This window comes from Urocitellus parryii, chromosome 4 (assembly GCF_045843805.1).
Source record: "Urocitellus parryii isolate mUroPar1 chromosome 4, mUroPar1.hap1, whole genome shotgun sequence".
Taxonomy (NCBI): Eukaryota; Metazoa; Chordata; class Mammalia; order Rodentia; family Sciuridae; genus Urocitellus; species Urocitellus parryii.
This window is the reverse complement of record NC_135534.1, coordinates 32,323,513-32,348,382: the sequence shown is the minus strand read 5'-3', so window position 1 is coordinate 32,348,382 and position 24,870 is coordinate 32,323,513. Positions and strand designations below refer to the sequence as shown.

The 24,870-nt window shown below is 39.1% G+C and overlaps 1 non-coding gene across 1 annotated transcript; it reads right to left on the bottom strand.

Moving 5' to 3' along the window:
- Positions 1 to 23,431: 23,431 nt before the first annotated feature.
- On the bottom strand, positions 23,432 to 23,565 carry LOC113194223 (U4 spliceosomal RNA). Its single transcript, XR_003302254.1, has one exon. It is a non-coding gene; the product is annotated as a U4 spliceosomal RNA (small nuclear RNA).
- Positions 23,566 to 24,870: the final 1,305 nt, after the last annotated feature.

The following is a 24,870-nucleotide window of genomic DNA, read 5'->3' as shown; positions in this document are numbered from 1 at the left end:
CTCTCTACCCCCACTACTGTAATTCATTCCTCCCCCTTGTATTATTTTTCCCTTTCCCCTCACTTCCTCTTGTATGTAATTTTGTATAACCCTGAGGGTCTCCTTCCATTTCCATGCAATTTCCCTTCTCTCTCCCTTTCCCTCCCACCTCTCATCCTTGTTTAATGTTGGTCTTCTTCTCGTGCTCTTCTTCCCTAGTCTGTTCTTAGTTACTCTCCTTATATCAAAGAAGACATTTGGCATTTGTTTTTTAGGGCTTGGCTAGCTTCGCTTAGCATAATCTGCTCTAATGCCATCCATTTCCCACCAAATTCTATGATTTTGTCATTTTTTAATGCAGAGTAATACTCCATTGTGTATAAATGCCACATTTTTTTTTATCCATTCGTCTATTGAAGGGCATCTAGGTTGGTTCCACAGTCTTGCTATTGTGAATTGTGCTGCTATGAACATCGATGTAGCAGTGTCCCTGTAGCATGCTCTTTTTAGGTCTTTAGGGAATAGACCGAGAAGGGGAATAGCTGGGTCAAATGGTGGTTCCATTCCCAGCTTTCCAAGAAATCTCCATACTGCTTTCCAAATTGGCCTCACCAATTTGCAGTCCCACCAACAATGTACAAGTGTACCCTTTTCCCCACATCCTCGACAGCACTTATTGTTGTTTGACTTCATAATGGCTGCCAATCTTACTGGAGTGAGATGGTATCTTAGGGTGGTTTTGATTTGCATTTCTCTGACTGCTAGAGATGGTGAGCATTTTTTCATGTACTTGTTGATTGATTGTATGTCCTCCTCTGAGAAGTGTCTGTTCAATTCCTTGGCCCATTTGTTGATTGGGTTATTTGTTATCTTATTGTCTAATTTTCTGAGTTCTTTATATACTCTGGATATTAGGGCTCTATCTGAAGTGTGAGGAGTAAAGATTTGTTCCCTTGATGTAGGCTCCCTATTTACCTCTCTTATTGTTTCTTTTGCTGAGAAAAAACTTTTTAGTTTGAGTAAGTCCCATTTGTTGATTCTAGATGTTAACTCTTGTGCTATGGGTGTCCTATTGAGGAATTTGGAGCCCGACCCCACAGCATGTAGGTCGTAGCCAACTTTTTCTTCTATCAGATGCCGTGTCTCTGATTTGATGTCAAGCTCCTTGATCCATTTTGAGTTAACTTTTGTGCATGGCGAGAGAAAGGGATTCAGTTTCATTTTGTTGCAAATGGATTTCCAGTTTTCCCAGCACCATTTGTTGAAGATGCTATCCTTCCTCCATTGCATGCTTTTAGCCCCTTTATCAAATATAAGAAAGTTGTAGTTTTGTGGGTTGGTTTCTGTGTCCTCTATTCTGTACCATTGGTCCACCCGCCTGTTTTGGTACCAGTACCATGCTGTTTTTGTTACTATTGCTCTGTAGTATAGTTTGAAATCTGGAATCGCTATACCACCTGATTCACACTTCCTGCTTAGTATTGTTTTTGCTATTCTGGGTCTTTTATTCTTCCATATGAATTTCATGATTGCTTTCTCTATTTCTACCAGAAATGCCGTTGGGATTTTGATTGGCATTGCATTAAACCTATAGAGAACTTTTGGTAATATCGCCATTTTGATGATGTTAGTTCTGCCTATCCATGAACAAGGTATATTTTTCCATCTTCTAAGGTCTTCAATTTCTCTCTTTAGGGTTCTGTAGTTTTCATTGTATAAGTCTTTCACCTCTTTTGTTAGGTTGATTCCCAAGTATTTTATTCTTTTTGAGGATATTGTGAACGGAGTGGTTGTCCTCATTTCCATTTCAGAGGATTTGTCTCTGATATACAGGAATGCCTTTGATTTATGCGTGTTGATTTTATAACCTGCCACTTTGCTGAATTCATTTATTAGCTCTAATAGTTTCTTTGTAGACCCTTTTGGGTCTGCTAGGTATAGAATCATGTCATCTGCAAATAGTGATAATTTAAGTTCTTCTTTTCCTATTTTTATGCCTTTAATTTCTTTCGTCTGTCTAATTGCTCTGGCCAGTGTTTCGAGGACTATGTTGAACAGAAGTGGTGAAAGAGGGCATCCCTGTCTTGTTCCAGATTTTAGAGGGAATGCCTTCAATTTTTCTCCATTCAGAATGATGCTAGCCTGAGGCTTAGCATAAATTGCTTTTACAATGTTGAGGTATGTTCCTGTTATCCCTAGTTTTTCGAGAGTTTTGAACATAAAGGAATGCTGTACTTTGTAGAATGCTTTTTCTGCATCTATCAAGATGATCATATGGTTCTTATTTTTAAGTCTATTGATGTGGTGAATAACATTTATTGATTTCCGTATATTGAACCAGCCTTGCATACCAGGGATGAATCCTACTTGATCATGGTACACAATTTTTTTGATATGTTTTTGTATCCGATTCGCCAGAATTTTATTGAGCATTTTTGCATCTAGGTTCATTAGAGATATTGGTCTGTAGTTTTCTTTCTTTGAAGTGTCTTTGTCTGGTTTCGGAATCAGGGTGATGTTAGCCTCGTAGAATGAATTTGGAAGTTCTCCCTCTTTTTCCAGTTCCTGAAATAGCTTGAAAAGTATTGGTATTAGTTCCTCTTTAAAGGTTTTGTAAAACTCTGCTGTATACCCATCCGGTCCTGGGCTTTTCTTAGATGGTAATCTTTTGATGGTTTCTTCTATTTCCTCAATTGATATTGGTCTGTTTAGGTTGTCTATATCCTCCTGACTCAATCTGGGCAGATTATATGACTTAAGAAATTTATCGATGCCTTCACTATCTTCTATTTTATTGGAGTATAAGGATTCAAAATAATTTCTGATTATCTTCTGTATTTCTGAAGTGTCTGTTGTGATATTGCCTCTTTCATCCCGTATGCTAGTAATTTGAGTTCTCTCTCTTCTTCTCTTCGTTAGCATGGCTAAGGGTCTGTCAATTTTATTTATTTTTTCAAAGAATCAACTTTTAGTTTTGTCAATTTTTTCAATTGTTTCTTTTGTTTCGATTTCATTAATTTCAGCTCTGATTTTAATTATTTCTTGCCTTCTACTTCTTTTGCTGTTGTTTTGCTCTTCTTTTCTAGGATTTTGAGATGAAGTATGAGATCATTTATTTGTTGGTTTTTTCTTTTTTTAAGGAATGCACTCCAAGCAATGAATTTTCCTCTTAGAACTGCTTTCAATGTGTCCCATAGATTCCGATATGTTGTGTCTGTGTTTTCATTTAACTCTAAGAATTTTTTAATTTCCTCCTTGATGTCTTCTAAAACCCATTGATCATTCAGTAACCTATTGTTCATTCTCCAAGTGATGCATGATTTTTCCTTCCTTCTTTTATCGTTGATTTTCAGTTTCATTCCATTATGATCAGATAAGATGCATGGTATTATCTCTACTCCTTTATATTGTCTAAGAGTTGCCCTGTGACATAATATATGATCTATTTTTGAGAAGGATCCATGTGCTGCTGAGAAAAAAGTGTAGTTGCTTGATGTTGGGTGGTATATTCTATATATGTCAATTAAGTCTAGGTTGTTAATTGTATTATTGAGTTCTATAGTTTCCTTATTCAACTTTTGTTTGGAAGATCTGTCCAGTGGTGAGAGAGGTGTGTTGAAGTCTCCCATGATTATTGTATGGTGGTCTATTAGACTCTTGAACTTGAGAAGAGTTTGCTTGATGAACATAGCAGCCCCGTTGTTTGGGGCATATATATTTATGATTGTTATGTCTTGTTGGTGTATGGTTCCCTTGAGCAGTATGTAGTGTCCCTCTTTATCCCTTTTGATTAACTTTGGCTTGAAATCTATTTTATTAGATATGAGTATGGACACTCCTGGTTGTTTCCGCAGTCCATATGAGTGATATGATTTTTCCCAACCTTTCACCTTCAGTCTATGTATATCTTTTCCTATCAAATGCGTCTCCTGCAGGCAGCATATTATTGGGTCTTGTTTTTTGATCCATTCAACTAGCCTGTGTCTCTTAATTGGTGAGTTTAAGCCATTAACATTTAGGGTTATTATTGAGATATGGTTTGTTCTTCCAGCCATAATTTGTTTATTAATGCTATTAAACCTGATTTGTTTTCCTCTTTGATTATTTTCCCCCCTTTACTGTCCTACCTCCCACTGTTGGTTTTCATTGTTGTTTTCCATTTCCTCTTCCTGTAGTGTTTTGCCAAGGATTTTTTGAAGAGATGGTTTTCTAGCTGCAAATTCTTTTAACTTTTGTTTGTCGTGGAATGTTTTAATTTCATCTTCCATCCTGAAGCTTAATTTCGCAGGATACACGATTCTTGGTTGGAACCCATTTTCTTTTAGCGTTTGAAATATGTTATTCCAGGATCTTCTAGCTTTTAGAGTCTGTGTTGAGAGATCAGCTGTTATCCTGATTGGTTTACCCCTAAATGTAATCTGCTTCCTTTCTCTTGTAGCTTTTAAAATTCTCTCCTTATTCTGTATGTTGGACATCTTCATTATAATGTGTCTAGGTGTGGATCTCTTATGATTTTGCACATTCGGCATCCTGTAGGCTTCTAGGATTTGGGATTCTGTCTCATTCTTCAAGTCTGGGAAGTTTTCTCGTATTATTTCACTGAATAGATTGTTTATTCCTTTGGTTTGGAGCTCTGTGCCTTCCTGTATCCCAATGACTCTTAAGTTTGGTCTTTTGATATTATCCCATACTTCTTGGATGTTCTGCTCATGGTTTCTTAGCAGACTTGCTGAGCTGTCTATGTTCTTTTCAAGTTGAAATACTCTGTCTTCATTGTCTGATGTTCTATCTTCTAAGTGATCCACTCTGCTGGTAGTATTCTCAATTGAGTTTTTAAGTTGGTTTATTGTTTCCTGCATTTCTAGGATTTCTATTTGTTTTTTATTACCTCTATCTCCCTGTGAAATTGATCTTTTACTTCCTGGATTTGTTTATGTAGTTCCTTGTCAATGTGATCTTTCATTGTCTGATTTTGCTGTCTCATGTCTTCCTTGAGACTCCAGATCATCTGAAGCATGTATATCCTGACCTCTCTATCTGACATTCCATCTGTTGCAGCTATTACCTCTTCTAAAGTTGAGTTGACCTGCATTGCCTGTGGTCCTTTCTTTCCTTGTCTTTTCATACTGCTGGCGTTTCTTTCTGCTTGGTGAAACTGTTGTGTTTTTGAAATTTTCCCTCTATTTATTTATATTGCTCTTGTATAGTTGAAAAATCACCCTTGCAGGGCAGGTAGTGGCTGTGATCCTCCTCCAATTGGTGTGATCCGTCTACCACGCTGGCAGGCCCTAGGTCTGCTCTGCTCGTCGGTCAAAGGTCCGCCTACCCAGCAGGCGCGAGAGGCATCTCTGTCACTCCGCAGGTTGCTGGGCCTAACCTCCCGATGGGTTGCAGGTTCGCCTAGCTTGCAGGCACTGGGGGAGGGGCCAGCTCCGCCCCTCAGCAGGCCACTGGGCCTGATCTGCCGGTGGTCACAGTCCCGCCTACCTTGCAGACACTGGGGGAGGGGACGGGCCTGCCCCTCAGCAGGCCGCTGGACCTGTCCTACTGGTGGGTCACAGGTCCGCGTTCCCTGCAGGCACGTGTAGCTGCTCTGTCACTCAGGTTGCTGGGCCTGACCTGCCCGTGGGTCGCAGGTCTATAGTCCATGCTTTTATACTTATGTCAAAATGAATTCTACTGTCATGTATAACTAAAAATAACCAATAAAATGCAAAGAGAGAGAGAGAGAGAGAGAGAGAGAGGGAGAGAGAGACAGAGAGAGAAAGAGAGGGAGAGAGAGAGAGAGAGAGAGAGAGAGAGAATATAAAACTGGTATTTTTTTTACTTTTTCTTCTAGTATTTGCTCTTTCAGCTAGTACTACTTTCCTTACAGTGATTGCTTACTGCATACACAATGATTGCAGCATGAAACAGTTAAACAATTAAATCCTGGACTGTTGCAACCAGAGGGGCTATTGAATCGTGTCAAACAGAGTATGCAATCTTCACTTGGCAACTTGGACCTGCTACCCTCATTTAAAATCACCAGCCTGGCCTCTGTGGGCATCTGAGTTATTTTGTGTATGGTACTAGGGATTGAACCCGGGAACTCTACCACTCAGCTATAATGGCAGATCTTTTTATTTTTGTTTATTTATTTATTTAGTTGTAGATGGACACAATATCTTTATTTTATTTCTTTATTTTTATGTGGTGCTGAGGGCCCCACGTGTGCGAATCGAGCACTCTGCCCCTGAGCCCAGCCACAGCTTAGACCTTTTTATTTTGAGATATGATCTCACTGAGTTTCCAAGGCTAGCCTGGAACTTGCAATTCTCCTGCCTTAATCTCCCAAGAAGTTGGGGTTACCTGGTTGGCATTTGAGTTTTCTCCTTTTGCCTTAGCCATCTCTTGCCTGATGCTTATCAAGATCAGTCAATCAAGTTTATGAATTACATGTGTACTATTAAAAGAGCACCACCTAAAGTCAGCAGTAGCCAGTTTGAGCCTTGACTTTTCCATGAATTAGAAGGTCAAGTGTGGCTGTCTCTCCAAATGAGCTCTTTTAACTCTCCTCATCACAATAACTCTACAGGCTGCTGATAACCTTTTGTGGCCAACACATAAACTCTCACACAGATGAAGCTTCCAGATCTTTTTCCTTTAGTAAGCTTTGAACAATCTCACATATTAACTATCGTATGGTTCCAAGTTGATTGAATTTGTATCTTGGATTTCTGTTTCCTCGTTTGGATGTAATTATCAAGACTCTTATTCTGCTCCCTTCCCCGCACCCCTCTTGGAACTGATCTGGTAACTCCGAGGAACACTGTCTCTAGAAATTTTCTTTGAACTAAGAGGGAAATTAGATTAAGCCCCTTCAAGGGCAGAGGTTATGTTGTATCTCACTTATCCACAGTCAGCATGGTATCCTCTGAGTAGTGTGTGTATATCATCAAATTTTGTTGTTAATGATGATGTTGTTGAAAATTATAGCTTTGGTGATGAATTCTGCTTTAGGATAACACTACAAAACCAGGAGCAGTGGTGCACACCTGTCAGAGGCGAGCCTAGGCAATTTAGTGAGATCCTATCTCAGAATTTAAAAAGCTGGAGTTGTAGCTCAGTGGTAGAGTACTCATATAGCCTGCGGGAGGCCCTGAATTCAACCCCTGTACAGCAAAACAGAAAACACGCCAGAGGAATTAACAGACACCTGTAGAACATTTCATCCAAAAACAGCTGAATTCACTTTCTCTTCATCTGCTCATGGAAGTGAGCATTTAGGTTACAAAGCAGCTCTTAGCAAATGCAAAAAAAAAAAAAAAAAATCGGACAATCCCTTGTATCTTATCAGATCATAATAGAATGAAATTAGAAATAAACCTACAGAAACTATATAACCACATGGATATTGAACGATACACTTTTGAATGATGAATGAGTGATAGAAGAAATTAAGGGAGAAATTCAAAACTTCTTTGAATCAAGCAAGAATAGTGCTACAACATGTTAGAACATGTGAAAGCAGTTCGAAGAGGAAAATTTATACTTTCTTCTACTACAGAAGAAAATCAGAAAGATCCCAAATAAAGCACTTAATGATGCATCTCGAGGCCCTAGAAAAACAAGAACAAACCACTTCTAAAACCAGCAGAAGGAAGGAAATAATTGAGATCACAACCAAAATCAATAGAGAATAAAAAAACAATACAAAGCATCCATTAGTGAAGAGTTGATTGTTTAAAAATATAAACAAATTTGGTAAACCCTTAGCCAAACTAACCAAAAGAAAAATAGAGAAGACCCAAATTAATAAAGTTAGGGATAGAAAAAGAGAAATCACTACAGATATCACAGAAATCCAAAGGATCATCTATTTTGAAAATGTATACTCCAATAAATTGGAAAATCCAAAATAAATGGATGCATTTCTAAATATATTTGACCTGGCAAAACTGAACCAAGAGGCTATAGAAAAATCTAAAGAGACTGATAACAAGCAATGACATAGAAGCAGTAAGATAAAGACTTCCAACAAGAAAAACCCAGGAACAGAGGGATTCTCAGCAGAATTCTATCAGACTTTTAAAGAGGAATGAACGCCAATATTACTCAAATTATTCCATAAAATGGAAAGGGGTGGAACACTTCCAAATTCATTCTACGATGTCAGTATCATCCTGATACCAAAATAAGAACAAATCAAAGGAAGAAAAGTACAGACCAATATCTCTCATGAACTTGGATGCAAAAATCCTTAACAAAATATTACCAAATCACATTCAACAACATTTTAAGATTATACATTGTGACCAAGTTGGTTTCATTCCAGGGATACAAAGATGGTTTTACATATACAAATTGATAAATGTAATTCATCACATAAATAGAACTAAATCACATGGTTGAGTTATTTATTGTGATTTCTTATTTGGCTGCAAATATATCCTCACAGGGAAAAGTGGAATATGATTTTATGTTAAGGGGTGGTAGCCTTTGGAGAGTTAATTTGGAAAAGTCAAGTCAGATGACTTAACATTTGCACCAACTACATGGATTTTCTGCATAAAGAGAGTCAAGGACCAAAAAATCATATAAGCATCTCAATGGACGCAGAAAAAGCCTTTGACAAACCTTAATACAGTTCATGCTAAAAAAAAAAAAACTGAAGAAACTCAGGATAGAAGGTACTTACCTCAACATCATAAAGGCTGTATGTAACAAATTGAAAGTCAACATCATAGTGAATAAGGAATAACTGAAAGCATTTCCTCTAAAATCAGGAACAAGACATGGCATCCACTGTCACCCCTTCTATTCAATATAGTACTAGAAATTCTAGCCAGAACAATTAGGCAAGAGAAAGAAACAAAAGGGGTAGAAATAGGAAAGGAAGAGGTCAAATTATCACTGTTCAAAGATGATATGGGCTTATACTTAGAAAATCCAAAAATGCTCCCCCAGAAGACTGCTAGAGAAAATAAACAAAGTGGTGAAGTGGTAAGATACAAGACCAACATACACAAATCAATAGCTTTCCTAGACACCCGTAATGAGCCTACTGAGAAAGAAAGAAATCATTAAAACAATCCTATTCACAGTAGCCTAACAACAACAATGACGACCATGGAAAAACCTAGGAATAAATCTAACCAAGGTGAAAAGGCTTTATAATGAACATTATAAAACACAAAAGAAAGAAATTGAAGAAGACACTAGAAGATGGAAATCCCTCCCATGTTCGTGAACACAGTATACAGATTCAATGCAGTCCCTATCAAAATACCAATGACATTCTTCAAAGTACTAAAAAAAAATCACCCTAAAATTCATTAGAAAGAATAAAAGACTTAGAATAGCTAAAACAAATCAAAGCAAAAAAAAAAAAAAGCAATGCTGGAGGCATCACAATAACTGACTTCACATTATACTACAGAGCTACAGTAACAAAACTATATGGCGAGGCAATGTGGCACACACCTGTAATCCTAGCAGCTTGGGAGGCTGAGGCAGGAGGATCACAAGTTCAAAGCCAGCCTCAGCAAAAGTAAGGTGAAAAGCAATTTGGTGAGATTATGTCTCTAAATAAATACAAAAATTAGGGCTGGGGATGTAACTCAGTGGTAGAGTGCCCCTGAGTTCAACTCTTGGTACCCCCAACCCCAAAAAAGAAAAATACATGATACTGGCATAAAAACAGACACAATGGAATAAATAGAAGACACAAAGACAAATTTACACAGATACAGTCATCTGATCCTTGGCAAAGTCTCCAAAAATATGCAGTGGAGACAGTATAGCCTTTTTAACAAATGGTTCTGGGAAAACCAGTTATCTGTATGTAGAAGAATGAGACTGGATCCCTATCTTCGACCTTGCACAAGTCAACTTGAAATGGATCAAAAATCTAAGAATTAGACTAGAAACTTTGCAACTCTAATAAGAAAATACAGGATTAATACTCTAACACATAGATGCAGGCAACAACTTACTAAATAGAACTCCTAAAGCTTAAGAAATAATACTGAGACTTAATTAAAGGGATGGCATCAATTTAAAAAGTTTCTGCACAGCAAAGGAAAACAATTAAGAATATGAAGACAGAACCTACAGAATGGGAAGAAAAATCTTTGCCAGCCACTCTTCTGATAGAGGATTAATATCCAGAACCTACAAAACTCAAATATATAAAGAGCTCACCCAAAGTATAACCCAATTAATAAATGGGCAAATGAACTAAACAGCCACTTCTCAAAAGAAGAAATCCAAATGGCCAACAAATATAAAAAGTGTTCAACATCTTTAACAGGGAAATGCAAATCAAAACCACACTGAGTTGGGAATAGTGGCACACACCTGTAATGGCAGTGGCTCGGGAGCTGAGACAGGAGGATCCAGAGTCCAAAGCCAGCCTCAGCAAAGGCGAGGCACTAAGCAACTCAGTGAGACCCCGTCTCTAAATAAAATACAAAATAGGGCTGGGATGTGACTCAGTGGTCGAGTGCCCCTGAGTTCAATCCCCGATGCCAAAAACAAACAAACAAACAAACAAACAAACAAAAAGGCCTCTACACTGAGATTTCTTCTCACCCCAGTTAGAATGGTAGCCATCAAGAATACACACAATAATAAAATAAATGCTAAAGAGGATGTGGAGGAAAAAGGAACACTTCTACATTGTTGGTGGGATTGTACATTAATACAATTACTATGGAAATCAATTATAGAGGTTCCTCAAAAGACTAGGAATGAAACCACTATATACCTCAACTCTACCACTCCTCAAAATTATCCTAAAGAAATAAAATCATCATACTGTAATGATACATGCATACCCATATTTACATCTGCACAACTTACAGTAACTAAATTATGGAATCAGCCTAGGTATCCATGAATGAATAAGTAGATTAAGAAAATGTGATATACACATTGGAGTCTTATCCAGCCATAAAGAATGAAATCATGCCATTTGTAGGAAAATGGATGAAACTTGAGAGAATTATGTTAAGCAAAATAAGCAAAACTCAGAAAGTCAACGGTCACGTGTTTTTTTCTCATACATGGAAACAAGAGAGGAAAAAGGGGGAAAAAAGGATATATGGAGGATCTTATGAAAATTGAAGGGAGATCAGGAGAGAAAAGGGACAGGGCGAGAGAAATGCAGGGAACAATATGGATCAAATTACATTGTTAAATTATATACATGTACAGATATGTAACAATCCCAGTATTATGTACAACTATAATACACCAATAAAAATATGGGAAAAAGAAAACACACCATAGGTCTTCACCCTTGTGGTGATACATAGACTATACTCAGTCACAGGGGGCAGCATGGTATAGTGACTATGATCATGGACTCTGGAGCCAGATTATCTGTATTCAAATTCTTGCTCTGTCAGTTGGTAGCTATGTGACCTTGGCCACAATAACTTCTCTAGGTCTCAGTTTCCTCATTTGTAAATTAGACATAATGGCAGTACTTATCCTAGGTTGTTATAAGGATACTTAGAACAGTTTCTGACACCTAACAAGCACCAAAATGTTTTTGAACAGACAAAAAGTGATTTTTTTTTTCGGGAGTGGGAATCAAACCTAGGGGCATTTTATCCCTGGACTACATTCCCAGCCCTTTTTATTTTTTATTTTGAGACAGAGTCTTGCTAAATTGCTGGGATGGCCTCCAACTTGCAATCTTCCTGCCTCAGCCTTTTGAGTAGCTGAGCTTATAGGCATGTACCATCATGCCCAGCGCATAAAATGAATTTTAAAATAGCTGATCTATATCCACCCTCTTTGGTATTAAAAGATTACCATTTGGAACAGGTGAAAAATATTTTTATGTGGCACAGCCAGAGTTCCTGAATGGATTTAACTTGATCATAATGACAATCATCTAGTGGATAATTAAATGTGATGTGGATTGGTTTGAAATTTAGCAATGAGGGTCTTTTTTAAAATATAAAATTCCTCTAAAATGAAAATATCTTTTGCATGAAATTCTTATAAAATGTGTAAGTACAGTGGAAGCATTAAAATATTTTATACCTTTTTATAGATTAGTGCTTCCAGATCAAGACTTAAATCCAAAGAGTCATTGTACATTCTTAAAATGGTCCACTATGCAGCTGTTTAAAAGAATGCAGTAAATTTGCATATATATATATATATATATTTTTTTTTTTCCTTGCAAGGTCCTTGCTTAGCACCTGAAAGGCCATCTTAAGTGATGGCCACCATTTTAAGGAAAAAGTTTTGCTTTCCCACCCAAGGATGTTTCTGAGAAAGGCTTACCACTCCCTCATACCAAACCAACCCCTAACCGTCTGCATTAGGACCTGCTCAGCTCTGATTTCTGAGCCTTCCCCATAAAAGTCCTGGAACCCAAGCCTGTTTTGCCCCTCTCTATGGAGAGATGTGCCTTTATTTGTCAGCTCTGACAAATAAACTCTCGGGTCTTGGTCTCTGTATTTCATTTCTTGCTTACCTGTCTCTCGTTCCTCCCTTTCCCTTCATATCCCATGTGCAAGAACCACCCAGTTAAAATATAATAAAAAAATAAAAGTCTGTGGGGCACAGTGGTGCATGTCTCTCATCCCAGAAATTTGGGAGGCTGAGGCAGGAAGATCATAAGTTTGATGGCTGCGTTAGCAATTTATGGAGGCCCTAAACGACTTAGTGAGACCCTGTCTCAAAATTTAAAAAAAAAATATGTTTTTTTTTTTTGTCTTAAAAAAAGGGTTGAGGATGTGGCTTAGTAGTAAAGCATCCCTGTGTTCAATCCCCAGAAGCCACCCCCAATTGTTATTTTTTTAAACTTCCAGGAAATTTTGTGTAGGTGTCCTATAACTGTTTTGTCATTTAGATAATGAAAAATCCTGGGGACACTTTTGTTACCAATAAGTTTCATTTCTGTTGTCACATTGGCCAGTCCTGTAAATGACTGAAACTCCAGACCCCTATGTAAGTTAGATATTATTCCCTTCTTCCAGCTCTGCTGTGCTTTGAGCAGGAGGAAGGGGCAGGTTGGGAGGCTGCTGATTTCTCTCTCCTTGGTCTTCTATTGTGGCTCCTCTGCTGCCCTAACCATTTTGGCTCTTCCAGGATTGAAAAAAAGAGGGAGACGTAAAGGAAAAGTTTTGATTGATTCCCCGGTGTGGGGGGCCATCCTCTCTCAGCCTTGAGTAAGGGGGGTGGCTGGTCTGGCATCCCCCGTCACGCACTGGACGGTGCTTGGCAAAGAAGTTGAAACCTTATCCCCTGCCTTATTTGGTGAAGAACATTCCATCGAGCTCCTTTGTGTGTCCCCCTTATAAAAATAAAGAGATTCTGGGGGCACGCTCTCTTGCCTTCCAGCTTGGAAGAGGACCTTTGAAGTGGCACAGCAGTCCCACCCTCCATCTGAGAAACTCATGTCCGAGTGTTGTGTGATTTCTTTGCCATTTTCTTAGCTTAAGGTTGCAGCCAGCTTCTTTGAACCCAGCTCATCTCGTCCGTACAGGTCATTGGCGAGACTTCAGGGATTTTTTTTTTTTTTTTTTTTTTTTTTTGGTACTGGCAACTAAACCTGGGCATGCTCTACCCCTGAGCCACATCCCCACCCCTTTTAATGTTTTATTTTGAGACAGGATCTGGCTAAGTTGTTTAGGGCCTGGCTAAGTTGCTAGGGCTAGCCTCAAACTTGTGATCCTCTTGCCTCAGCCTCCCTATTCACACCCAGCATTCTAAGAGTACAAACTCTGGTTCTTTTTCTCAGATATCCCCCAACTAGGAAGCTCCAATTGCAATTCCTGTGATGTAGGTGATGCTTTTCTCTGGCAGACCACTTACACCCTTAATTTGGGTGTCTAGTAGTTTATCACAAAATCATTCTATTGTGGTCTCATGTCCCTCCAGGCAGCCTAAATTGGAAATTTTTTTTTTTTTGTTTTGCTTTATTTTTTGTACTGGGGATTGAACCCAGAGGTGCTTTACTGAGCCATATCCCAACCCCTTTTACTTTTATTTTTTTATTTTGAAACTGGGTCTGTCTAAATTGCTTAGGGCCTCGCTAAATTGCTGATGCTGGACTTGGACTTGAAATCCTCCTGCCTCAGCCTCCTGTGTTGCTGCAATTACCAGCACTGTCACTGTGTATGACTTCAACATGTCCTCTTAAAGTTCGTTTCAGGTTGGCTTTTGCTCATGGAAAAGCATCCTCATAGAAGCTTGGACCTTTGCATTCTCTATCTCTTCAGATCTCAACCCAGAACTTATTACCTTAGATTCCGCAGTGTCCCTCAAACCTTGGAGGATGCTTTTCAGCCCAGGCCTAGAGGAAGTGTTTTTGAAGACTTTTTCAGGGTCTAAAGTAAGGAAAAATACCTTACCTTCAGAAAATCCCCCACTTCCAGCCACTTCAATGTCAAGTTGATAGGCTAAGGTTTTCAAAGCCAGTTTGGGATTCTTGCCATCGTAAGTCATGTTTGAGAGATAGCCACTCTCTTTGAAACGTGAGTGTATGTGGTATTTATTGTTTCCCATCATTTTTTTTCTTCCTGTATGGGCTTTGAAACCAGAGGCACTCTACTGGTAAGGCACATCCTCAGTCCTTTTTACTCCCCTCCCCCACACTCTCTCTCAGTTGCTAAAGGTCTCTCTCCTACATCACTGTGGCTGGACTCACATTTGCCATCCTCCTGCCTTCACAGAGAGAGTCTTAGATAGCCAACTTAACTCATATCCAGAGAATATCTCTTCAAGGACACACAAGAAAGGGATGCCTACCTCTAGGGGTTTGTGGGCTGCAGGCAAGCAATGGAGAGAGAGAGACATCTCACCGTGTAGCCTCTTATTCCTTCCTTTTAAATTTTGTACCATGTGTTTTTGTTATCTATTCCCTACATACAATAATTGTGTCCCAAGAAGCTTTCTCTTGTAAAGTAAGAGCAAAAACAAATACATAAAAATATGTCTTTTTTTTTTTTTTTTTTTTAGCAGGGGGTATCAGGGATTGAACTCAGGAGCACTCAATCACTGAGCCACATCCCCAGCCCCATTTTTTATTTTATTTAGAGACAGGGTCTCACTGAGTTGCTTAGCGCCTCACTTTTGCTGAGACCTGGCTAAGATGTCTGTTTTAAAAACAAATTTTTTAAAAAATTATAACTCAAGGCACAAAGTGAAGAATTAATGGAATTACATACATTTCCAAGCCAAGAAGAAGTCACTTTGCCTTTAATTCCTCACAGATCTTAGCTCTGTTTTTTTTTAAATTAATTTATTTTTAATTATATCAATTACATTGTCTCTATTCAGACTGCCTAGGGCTGCCTTTGTGGAACCACCAAACTGACAAATTATATTTGATTCTTCTTTACTTAAGCCCTGTTTAATATGATTTTGAGTCATGGAAGCACAGAGTTGGAAGGAAACTTAAAAACCAGCATGTGACTGTCCCTGAGGTCCTGGAACATTGCCAGCAGACACCCAGGAAGCCTTGGGCAGAGCAGGGCAACTTGCCTGTTTTTTGTCATGTGTGTGTTGTTTTCTCTTTTACTTTGAAAGCAAGTGTTGAAGAGAAACAAGAGCATTTCATATATTTTATAACCCAGTGATGGCCTTTTTCTTGCTTTGTGCTCTTTGCAGGGTAGGACACAGTGCACCTCTTTATTTCTCAAAAGAAAATCCATTCTACAAGGTCCAGGGGAAGATTTCATAGAGAAGATGGATGGGAGGGTTTCATCATCTAACAGAAAGTAAAATTTAATAAAAATTGCCATCAAACCATTCTATTCTCCTTCAAGTTCATCCCCCGATACCAGCTACTCCTTCTTCATTTCAACCCTTTTATTAGGCAGCCTTCTGAGACCTGCCTGCTTATAATCAGCCTTCCAGCCCCTAGGATCCACACTCTGAAATCTCTCCTTTTCCCCCTGCAGAACATTTCAGACCTCTCCTGGTTTCTTCAATTTTTCATCTTCATACCTGAAATTGTGTTTTCCAGAGTATTTCACTTCCACTATAAGAAAGAAAGTAATGGCCAGGCATGGTGGTGCATACCTGTAATTCCAGAGGCCAAGACAAGAGGACTGCAAGTTTGAGGCCTGCCTCGGCAACTTAGTGCGGCACTAAGCAACTTAATAAAACCTCATCTCAAAAAAATAAATAAATAAGGTTTCAAAATAAAAAATAAATAGGGCTGGGTATGTAGCTCAATGGAAAAGCATCCCTAGGTTCATTCCCCAGTACAAAAACAAAACAAAACAAAAAAAGTAATAAACAAAATGCAAAAAAAATCTCCCTGGGACCGGGAATATAGCTCAGAGGTACAACTTGTGCTTAGTTAGCATGCAGGAGGCCCTGGGTCCAATCCCCAGCACCAAAACAAACACAACAAAACTTCCATGTCTCTACATAAATTTTTTTTTTCTCTCACACAACAAGAAAGCAGCCGTAAGTAAGCACAGAACCCAGGTTTACACAATTGAGGACATTTTGTGTCACAAAGCCCTTAATGTTAGAGCTGTAATGGTTCTGATTTGGCTGGGCAGTGCACACCTGTAATCCCAGTGGCTCAGGAGGCTGAGGCAGGAGGATCTCAAGTTTGAAACAAGCCTCAGCAATTTAGAGAGGACCTAAGCAATGTAGCGAGACCCTGTCTCAAAATAGAATGTAAAAAGGTCTGGGGATGTGGCGCAGTGGTAAAGCAACTTTGGGTTCAAACTTTGGTAAAAAATAAATAAATAAATGTCCTGATATAATAGATGAAGAAATTGAGACTTAAAACAAGATATAAGGAAGATTGTTAGTTACCCTCCAAAATCTATTTCCCCTGTGTCCACAGTAATAGATTTATAGCTTGGTGTGGCCTTATGACTAAATTCTCACTAATGAAATGGGAACCAGGGTGATTTGTGCAACTTCCAAGTCATTTGCTTAAAAGGAAGTTTCTTGTTGATTTCTTCTCTTTCCCACTTCTCTTGAGCAGAAGTCATATTTGATAGCAACACAACTTGGACTGTTCAGACAAAAACAATACCCTTGCATCTTGCTGTTCTAACTATGCTTCATGGATTGGTAGCACTAGCCTCAATTGCTTCAGAGCCTGTAAGAAGGGCAGAATCAACCCTGATGGTGGAGCATACTTGTAATCCCAGCGACCGGGGAGGCTGAGTCTGGAGGATTATAAATTTTAAGTGTGCACTACCATGCCTGGCTTCCAATTTTCTTTTAATCTTGGGAAAATACACATAATATAAATCTGACAATCTTAACCATTTTGTGTGTGTGTGTTTGGTGCTAGAAATTGAACCCAGAGCTTGCACACGCTAAGCACATGTTCTACCACTGAGCTCTCCCCCCAGGCCTATGTTGTCCATTTTTAACAAAAGTTCAGTGGTATTAAGTACATTCATATGGTTGTGAAACCGTCACCACCAACCGTCTTTAGAACGCTTTTCATCTTATAAAACAGACACTTGAAACCCTACACCACTAAACAACTGCCCGCCACCCCCAGCCCCTGGCAACCACCATTCCTCTTTCTACTTTTGGACCGTTGGGAGACAGAAACAAACCTCTCACTTAAGTAGTGTTCAGATTCTCCTCCTTTAGAACTGAAGTACTTATTTCCTCAGCTGCTAAGAGTGTTGGCAGATGACAGCCGTTGCTGAGTCCCTGTCTAGAAACGGCCCTTGGCTGAAGAGAGATACCTCACACATAGTTCCAAGTTCAGCCAGTTCACATCCAGTGGATGCAAGGGTCAATGCTAGGATTGTTCCCTTGCTGCAACTTGGGGTAACTCTAAAAGACCATCCCTACTACAGAGCTCTTGAGTAATTGTGATTATGTCAGATCAACTTTTCCCTCTGCCTAATTCTGCTTCTTTCACTCCTCCGTGGTGTTGATTTGGTAAATACTCTTTTTGTTGTTGTTGTTGTTGCTGGGGACTGAACCCAGGGGTGTGTTACCACTGAGCTACATCCCCAGTCCTTTTTTTAATTTTTTTATTTTGAGACAATGTTTCACTAAATTGCTGAAGGCCTCACTAAGTTGCTGAGGCTTGCCTGGAACTTCTGATCCTCCTAACTCAGCCTCCTGAGTCACTGGGATTATAGGCATGCGCTACCACACCTGGCAGAATCCTCTTCCATACACCCTTATTTGGTATCCGTGGTCTAAAAATAAGAGCAATCACAGTGAGGAAGGCTATGCCTCTAAAACTACTCTTTCTTCCCTACATTCCCCCACCGGACTCAGACAGTAAATTAACAATATATTATATATTCTGGAGGCAATAAAAAAATAGTATCATTCTTATGAGACCTAAAGGATGCAGTAGTGGTGGCCCCCACAATATTTTCATTTCTAAGAAAGTGTCAAAATGATTTCCAATATGGCTGTATAATTTTATGTTCCCCCAGCAATACTCATAAAAATGGCTGGGGATATGGCTCAGTGGTTAAGCACCCCTGGGTTCAATCCCAGTTACCAAAAAAAAAAAAAGAGTTCCAGTTTATCAGGTTTTTTTTTTTTGTGTGTGTATGTGTGTGTGTGTGTGTGTGTGTGTATGTGTGTGTGTGTGTGTATGTTTGTACAGCTGCATTTCATCACAGTTTTTAGTTGTACTTCCTTAATGACTAATGATGTTGAACATTTTTTTCAGGTGTTTATTCTTCATTTTAAAAATCTTCTCTGGTAAATTATCTGTTCAATACTCTGGCAAATTTAAAAATAAACTTGGATTATTTTCTTATTGTTAAGTTTTTAAAAGTTCTTTGTGTATTTTGGATGAGTCCTTCTTCAGATGTGTTCTGCAAATATTTGCTCCCAATCTGTGACTTGCCTTTTCAGTCTTTAACAGTGTCCATTGCTGAGCAGAAGTTTTTAATTTATTAAAATACATCTTAACTGCTAGGTGGTGCACACCTGTAATCCTAGCTAATTGGAAGGCTGAGGCAAGAGGATTGCAAAGTTCAGCCCAATCTGGGCAACTTAGAGAGACTCTGGCTCAAAATAAAATTTAAAAATGCGGGGCTGGGGATGTAGCTCATCGTAGACTGCTTGCTAGCACGTGTGAGGCCCTAGTTCAATCCCCATTGGGGGAAAAAAATCCAGCTTAATTATTTTTTTCTTCCATGGATTGTGTTTTGGTCTGGTGTCTAAAAATCTTATCACCATACAAAGGTAACCTAGAAAATGGCAACATTTTCTTCTATAAGTTTTATAGTTTTTCATTTTACGTTAGTTCTATGATTCCCCCCCCCCCCCCAGCTTTCAGTACTGAAGATTGAATTCAGGGTTGCTTTACTACTGAACTATGTGTCAAATATCAAAAGTTGTAAGGCGTGGGAGCACATGTCTATAATTTCTGTTATTCAGGAGGATGAGGTAGAAAGTGGCAAATTCAAGCCCAGTTTGGAAAACTCTGCAAGACCCTCTCTCAAAAGAAAAAATAAAAGGGTCTGATGACTGACATATCTCAGTGGTAAAGTGCCCCTGAGTTTGATCCTCAGTACACACACACACACACACACACACACACTCACACACACAGTAAATGCTGAAAGGGACATAGGATGATTTTTTTATGTAGATAGCATCTGGGACCTCTGCCCATTAAATCTCAGTAGCATTTCCAATCATTGTGGCATTTAAAATGCTCCTAAAGAAACCAGAATGCCTCTGGAGAAGTTCTACCTGCTTTAAGAACCACAGCTTGAAAAAGAAATGCTATTATTATGTATGATTTTATTGTATCAAGCCAGGGGCACTCATAAATGGTTCCTTTAAGTCTCTATGATTATAGTTTTGTACCATTTCTCACCGTTTTACAAATAAGAAAGCAGGTTTAGAGAGATTAAGCCACTTGTCCCAGGTCACCACAGTGAGTGAGCAGCAGTTATGAACAGCTCTAGCTCTAGGCCTTACCATGCCCAGCTCCCTCACCCCCCTACCCCCCACTGCATTGGAAAACTATGGGTCTCTGGTTTAGGGCACAACAGAAAAATTACTGGAACTTCAACTCCCACCCTCACCTCTATCCCCTGGAAATGCCGGTGCCCTGGCTTTGGAATCTATGAGCTGCCTTCCTCAGCCCCTCCCTGCGCCCCAGTACCCACCCTTCCTGCCTCATTTCCATGGAAGGGCTGCTCTTCAGGAAAACAAGCTAAACTCTGCTTCCAGTTTCCTGCTGGGTTTCAAAAGGGGCAGCAGTTGTTTTATTTGATTTATTTTTTATTCCAGATTTCTCTTCCTGGTAGCTAGGTGTAGTGACACATCTGCCTGAAACACGGGAGACTCGGGAAGCTGAAGCAGAAGGATGGCAGGTTTGAGGCCAGACTCAACAATTTAGCAAGGCCCTAAGCAACTTAGATCCTGTCTCAAAATTTAAAAAATTAAAAAGGTCCGGGCTGGGGTGGTGGCTCAGTGGTACAGCGCCTGTCTATCCTGTATGAGGCACTGGGTTCGCTTCTCAGCACCACATGTAAATAAATAAAAGTCCATTGACAACCAAAATTTTTTTTAAAACAATTGAAAAGGTCTGGGGATGTGGTATGATGGTTAAGCACTCCTGGGTTTAATCCCTGGTACACAAACAAACAAAAACCCAGATTATTCCCCCTGGGAGTCTGAAGTGGGCCCCCGGGACTGGCCTGGAAGGCTGTGTCATCTCTCACTCAACAGTGTCTCTCCCTTCCATATCCAAACTAGCATGCTCTGCTTCTCTTTCCCCTCCAAGAATATCCCTGCTTCAACCGTATGGGAATGTAAAAAGAGCACCTTCATTCACCAACTCCTTGGGGATCTCGGCTCTGATGACCTAGCATCACGGTTCTCAGGCAAGAGTTGGCTGGCCACTTATGGGTCATATCCCTGGAAGTATGGAGTGATGTGACAGAAAAGGGACAGAGAAATAGAACATATCTTCTGGATCCCTAAATGTTTCTAAATGGTAAGTGAGAATATCACTTAAAATACCTGAATTTAAGGGGCTGGAGTTGTGGCTTAGTGGTAGAGCACTTGCCTGGCATGTGTAAGGCCCTGGGTGCGATCCTCAGCACCACATTAAAAAAAAAAAAAAAAAAGAAACCTGAATTTAATAACAAATATGGAGGTGTCATTGAATGGAATAGAAAATATCCATGAATGTTTGGGATCAAGCTGTGACTTGGAGAGATTCCTCGCTCTTGAATGTTCTGAAGCCTTTCTCCCTTCCCTTTGCACCTTATCTCACCCTCAGACCATCAGAACTATATGTTCACTTTCCTCTCACTTCAGGATAAAGCTCAGCACTGACTTGTGACATCTATGTGATTATCAGGTTTTTATGGTAATATAAACTTGTTCCAACTCTTCTACCCCCCACAATGCAGACAGCCTCAGCAATATAGTGAGGTCCTGTCTCAAAAACTAAAAAGAGCTGGGGATGTGGCTCAGTGGTTAAATGTCCCTGGGTTTAATAACTGCCCCCTCTACCAAACAAACAAACAAACAAAAAACCCAGTAACCATATTCCTTATCATATTGAGCTTATATTTATTTTATATGCTGTAGATTTGCTTTTTCTCCCCAGGGTCTTGGCTGGAGTTGTTACAGTAGTATAGGATAATGGCTATGAAATATGCCTTCTGGAATATTCCTAGCTCTATAAAATGGCAACAATGTAGTTAAATTTCTTCATCAGGCACCAAAAAAAAAAAAAAAAAAAAAAAAAAAAAACCTCTAACCTCATTGAGCTTGCAGTTTAACAAAAGGATAAAGTAATATGTGATAGGTTTAATGAATAATGTATTTCTTAGGAGATGATTGCTGTGGGAAAAATTGAGTAAGGAAGATCTGGTGTATTGGAAGGGATGAGGATATGCTTCAGAATTATAGAATGGTCAAGGTAGCACTATTCAAAGGTGACATTGAACAAAGACTTAAAAAAATGAAAGAGTAAGCCATGTGGACTTACGAGTGAGCCAATTCCAGATTGAAGAACAGCTAGGTCCTAGGGCAAAGGTACTGAAGCAGGAGAATGACTGACATTTTTATGGGAAAGTAAAGGTACTAATGTTGCTGGGTGAAATGACAGAAAGGGAGAAGAGTGTACTTCAGAGAAGTCAAGGGGGGCACAAATGATATAGAGAATTGTTGGCCATTGTTAGGGCTTTGGCTTTTATTCTGAGTATCATGGGAAGTCCTTGGAGAATTTTGAGCAGGGAATATACTTGATCTGATTTAGTTTTGTTGCTGTTCTTTGTTCATTTGGTGCTGGGATGGAACCCATGTTAAGCACATGCTAACATGCCCTGACTTAGGTTTTAAAAGGACCCCCCCCCCCTGCAATGTTTTCCACGTGCTGTGAACAGGCTGAAGGAGGAGCAAGAATTGAAGCAAGGAAATCAATTACTAGTCATCTGAGTAAGGCAAGGTCATTTGGACCAGGATGCTAGCAATGGACATGGTTAAAAAGGGCTCAAAATTTGAACATATTTTAAAGTTGAATTGGCAGGATGTCCTGATAGATTTAAGGTATGATTCCCAGGCGTTGGGCTTGAGCAACAGGAAGGATGGAGGTAGCAGTAACTGAGATGGGGGAAACCGTGGGTAGAGAAGGTTTGGGGAGAAAGATCCAAAGTGCTAGTTTGAGATGCCTGTAAGACGTTTAAGAAGAGATAGTTGACTACATGATTCTGTGGTTTCAGACAACACATAAACTTCACTAAAGATATATGCAGGAAGCCATCTATGAGCTGTGTGTGAACTGTTTGGAGCCATTAAGTAGGGAAGTCAGGTTTTGGGAACTCCCAGGCAGAACCCACTGGTAGGATAATACCTAATTCATGTAGGTTCCCTGTTCTAGCTCATGGTTCAAATTCAAATACAGCTCCCCAGAAGGGTAACCCTGGCTGTTTGGATGTAGATGAGTGTAGCTTGCCAAAGGCCAATCAACCTGTTTACTGCAAGACTCCTGCCACACAAGACTCCTCCCACTGAAACCTTATCCCTGCCTTTGAAGTACTTCCCCTTAAATAAAGAATTGGGGCGTTTTCCAGTTTTTCAGTTTCAGTTCCTATCAGGACTGGAAGACCCATCAAGTGCTCTGCTATTAAAATCTAATCTTTGACTTTGTCTTATTTCTTACTGATTATTTTAGACTTTTTATTTTCCCAGGTGGTTCACACCTCCTGAGCAGGAACCTGCTCTGTCGGGTTGCTGGCCATCCTGTGATATCTAAATTGCCTGAAAAAGCTTTTAATTCAAGGCCTGAAAAATGGTAGAAGCTCAATAATGTGAACTGCAATGATGAAGATGGGGGGTGGTGTGACTTTTTATCACCCACCTCTGAGGGTACTCTAACTCCCAATTTCACCTGTCGTAAGAGGGAGGAATCTTCTTAACCTTTTATTATTTGTTTATTTATTTTAGGATACTGGGGATTGAACCTAGTGGGGCTTTACCATTTAGTTACACTCCCAGCCCACCCCACCTCCTTTTAAAACATTACCAGTGTTATCTATATTTCAAGTTGCCATGGTAGGATATTGGGAAAGAAGTTTTCGATTAGCAATAATTATGCCTTGAATAAGCTTCATTGGCTATAACACTGCCACTGGGCAAACTGATTCCTAACCTTTAAAAAAAATTTTTTTAAGAGATCTTTTACTAAATTGATTTAGGGCCTCACTTGATTTATGAGGTTGGTCTTGAACTTGAAATTCTCCTGTCTTAGACCACAGGCATGTACCACCATACTTGACTTTATTTTTGAGACAAGTTCTTACTGAATTGCCAAAGCTGATCTCAAACTTGTGATGCTCTTGCCTCAGCCTCTCAAGTCACTAGGATTATAGAGATGTACCACGATATCCAGCCTTATCCCTAATTCAGCTAAAACAAAGTTGGATTTTCCACTGCTCCACCTTGATTTTTATTTATAACATAAATAGTACAACAGTAGAGGGAATTTTAAAAAGAAAACCTCCATAGTATACCTAATCATTTTTATTTTTCCATGTGTTCTCCATTTTGTCTGATCTTAAAAATACAGTTTAAAATAGTTGAATCATGATGCATGTATCCATATGTACCCTGGTTACTTCAAGTGATGTTATCCCAAAGATATTTTCCAAGTTACCACATAGTTTCCATAATTACAATTTTTAATGGTTGCAAAATAATCCATATTTACTTGTCCCTATTGCTATTGTTACTTATTTAGGCTGCTTTTATACATATCACTATTATAGCTAGGGCTGCGATCTCATGCATTAACAATTTTTTTCCCTAGGATATATTGCCAAAAGCAGACTTACTAGGTTAAAGGGCATGATCGTTTTTGTAATTCTCAATACATAATGCCAAACTGTGGAAATGTATCAACCTTTATGCCAAAGATTGGATCTTTTTATAAGGAAAAAAAAATAAAATTAAACACATCAAACTAGAACCATTTACAATAGATTCACTAATGCCATTTAAATGAAACTACATGGAGAGTTGTTTTTTTTTTAATGTAAACTTTTTTTTTTTTTTTTTTTTTGTACCAGGGATTGAATCCAGGGGCACTGTACCACTGAGCCCCATATCCCCAGCCATCCCCACCTCCTTCTTTTTTTTTTTTTTTTTTTTTTGAGACAGGGTCTCACTGGCTTTGAGCTTTCAATCCTCCTGCCTCAGCCTTCCGAGCCGCTGGGATAAAAGGACTGTATTAGCACGCTTCGTTCAGAGATCCTTTTAGATAGGCTACAGAGCTCATTTTTGTAACATTTTTTGAGCTTTGCATTAAACTATTAACTATTGTTAGGTATGGTGAATGCTCTTATATAATCTTGTGTTACCTGTACTGAGAGTTGATTTAAAGAACTAATTTTTTAAAGATCTATATTACCTTTTTTATATTATTACTCTTTTGTTAAAATATTCTAGTTT